Genomic DNA, 3,530 nt, shown 5'->3' on the forward strand with positions numbered 1-3,530 from the left:
TGAGGTAGTTTCAATCTCAGCATGTGCTCTCTTCTCTTCTGCTAGTTCTTGTTTCAGTCTCTCCCTCTCGTTATAAAGGTCAGACTCTTTATTCTGCTGCTGTCTCTGACTGCACTGACCTTTGACCTTTTGAAAAAAAATAATAAGCAACTCATTAATATGCGTGCATGTGTGGGTGCATGCATGCAACTGGATTGATAAGAAAGCAAAATATATGGAATGATTCTTTCCGAAATTTTAGATCAAAATTTTGCTTGGACAAATTAATTATTGTATGTATTATGTACATGTATAATTATTACTTACATCTGATTGTTTTTTAATTAAGTAGTCCGGTGCGAGCTTTAAGTTCTTGTAACTGATCCTTGCAGTGAGCAACATCTTCATCTAATTTCTACCAAAAATAAGATGACAATGTAATTTATTAGAGGAATCAATCTACATGTAGTTATAGAGGTTTAAAACATACATGTACATGTATGTAGTATCAGAAATGTAATAAAAATTGGGGTTAATTTTGGAGCCATTTTTGGAAAAACCATGGGCTATAGTTAAGGTTTTGCAGTATTAAAATATAAATATTACGGTATTGTTACTTAAAAATACTTCGGTATTACTAACTATAGTGTCTTGACCCGAAAATTCCTTAAATTTTCATCAAAAGTATAATTAATAACAAAAGAAGTATTATTTTAAATTTTTTGAAAGAAAAACTAACATTTCAACTTTGTCAGGTTTAAGTGAAGACCTTGACGGAGTAGCAATTCTGCCTGATCTACTAAATAGTTTTTCAGATACTGTACTAGTTGCTGGTACACACAAGTACAGTGTATTTCATAGCAACTGCCACCAACAAAGGATACTGCTCTCTGTACTCGCCACCATTTAAGCAGATCATCCTCAACATCTAGTCTAATTTCATCAATATACTTTGAAACTTCAGCTTTTATTTTCTGTTCTGGTGAGATAGTGGGTAGGTCCATTCATCCTCGTGTACCTTAAATAAACTTTCGAGTGTTCTCTTTCTTTTACCAGGAGGAACAATGTGTGAAAATGACTGACTACTAGTGGATGCACAGGTAGAGTCATACATTGTGATCGCATCTCTATAAACTGTCTCTTCACTTTTTCTTCATTTTTTATGTACTTTGTCTTGAAACGAGGGTCCAAGAATGAACAGACTTCTAAAAGATCAACTACATTTGGGTCATTATTCCGTGTCAGTAGATCCAAAAGTATGGCTTGACGTAGCTCATTTGTGAGAGACTTGTCATCTGTATTTTCATTTAGAACAGAATTTGTGAGAAGATCGATGACAGGTAATATAGCTGAGCCAGTTACATATCATGAACCAGACATCACATCAGTAAACTCAGCTAATGGAGACAGTGCTGCATTGATTGCAGTCAGCACATCTAAATCCTGCCAGCTAAGCACAAGGTTTGAAACCTTTCGATCTGAACCAAGAACAACTCGAATGGCTTTTTCCTGTTCCAATATTCTCTCTATCATTTTCTGTGTAGACCCCCATCTTGTGGAGCAGTCCTGTAAAGACAATAGAAGATAAGTTAATTTATCCTGTAATGATTATTAAGTTTATTTTTCATTTTAGTTACTTTCCGAGACCAGTAAATGCTGTGGAAGATTAAAATCAAGTTGACATTTAGTCAAGTCTCGTTGTCGCTTCCAGCTTACAGAAAAAGCACTCACTATTTTGTGAGCTATCCCCAGAGCCCTATAACATCTGTTAGGTGAAGGTTGTGTCCAAAGCAAGACAATTGAGTCCATCCCAAATTCTCTGCAGCAAGTGTAATGCTTGCAGCATTATCAGTGGTAATACAAACTTGTTGCGATGATTTCAAGCTCCATTCTTCTAAAGTTGCTTGTAACATGTCAGAAAAGATCTCACCAGTGTGATCTTGGGGAAGGTAGCTAGTACAAAGTGACAGACGTTCTAGTTCCAAAATGTTTGTCACATACTGAATAGTATAGTTAATGAATGGCTTAAGATCAATGCTTGACCATAGGTCAGTGGTACTAGGAAAAAATCTTACAGCTGCCACTTGCTCTGCCACTCTTCTTCTAGTGATAGCATATAGCTCTGGTACTGCTGTACGTGAAAAGTAGCTCTGGTCAGGAATTTCGTACCTATTATCAAATGTTTTCAACATCTGCCTGAAGCCATCCTTTTGTACTGAATACATTGGTAGTTCATCCTTGACTAAAAAAACAAGTTACAGAATCTGTTAATTCTTTCCATCTTTTACCGTGACGACTATATGGCTGACTACAGAGAAATGAAGAACTAATGGTAGGTTGATCCTGTGCTTGAGGTTTAGCTTTAATCGGCTTTAGTCTCGCGTAGCCAGACCACACCCTCCGTGCCTACGAGTGGGTCTGGCAAATTGACCATACTCCGCTCGTTCTGGTTCACCCAAAAATGGGTGAACCAATTTTTTTGCTCCCCTTCACCCAGAAACGGGTGAATTGATACAGTAACTCTTGACTCTTCTCTTCTACTACCTTCTTCTTAAGTGACAAAAAGCTAGAGGAACAGCTGTGACAAATTATACATCTTCTCCCTCTCACGGCCCGCTTGATCTATGCCGATTAAAGGGCTATCAAAGCTCTCTTCCGAAAGATCACCATATCTATCAAGTAAAAGAAGCCTTTTGCCTTTTAGGTCCTGCTCTTGAGCTCCCTGCCAGAAAGAATCAAGCATTCACTTCATGCATCCACTTCACCCATTTTTGGGTGAACCAGAACGAGCGGAGTATGGTCAATTTGCCAGACCCACCTGTAGGCACGGAGGGTGTGGTCTGGCTACGCAAGACTAAATCGGCTTACTGGCACTGGTCCTGAGCTGGGAATATAGCAGCTTGTGATTGTTGCATAAATGTGCCATGAGATTAGAAGTATTACCGCTTCTAGCCATAACTCCTCTGCTACATAGCCTACTGACAAAATGCTTTGCCATCGTCCAAAACTTCTCCATCTTTGTTTGCTTTCATGCAGGCCGAAGTATTGCCAAATGGGACTTTTAGTACCTGGTTTCGGCAGAAGTCTAGCACTTAGTATTTCATCACTAGAAGTTGTAGTTGTACTACCAATAGATGGAGGTAAAGTAGGATCGTCGTTTAAGTCCGTCTCCTCTGCTTCTTCAGAGGCTTCTCCAGAAATGGCAGCCATGTTTCCTTCCTTTACTTTCACGTGGCATTACAAATTATTACATCATGATCATTAAAAGTTATTAATAAACACAATAGTGGATACCGTACTCAATATTATACCCTACTCAATTATAGACCTTTTCACGATACGCGAATGGTGGAATGTTAATGAGATGTAAATTGTATTCACGATAGGGTGCGGTCAGATTACACCCACTGGGGGGAAAGATTATAGCTGTGTCTATGGTGGAGATGCCTAAAAGCTGCTGTTTAGTTAAATGCAATGAGTGGTTGGGCAAGAAGTTGGGCAAGAAAAAGGGATTAAAGGTCTTTAGATTCCTTCTTAATGATAAAGAATGC

This window comes from Amphimedon queenslandica, unplaced genomic scaffold (genome assembly GCF_000090795.2).
Source record: "Amphimedon queenslandica unplaced genomic scaffold, v1.1 AMPQUscaffold_11716, whole genome shotgun sequence".
NCBI lineage: Eukaryota > Metazoa > Porifera > Demospongiae > Haplosclerida > Niphatidae > Amphimedon > Amphimedon queenslandica.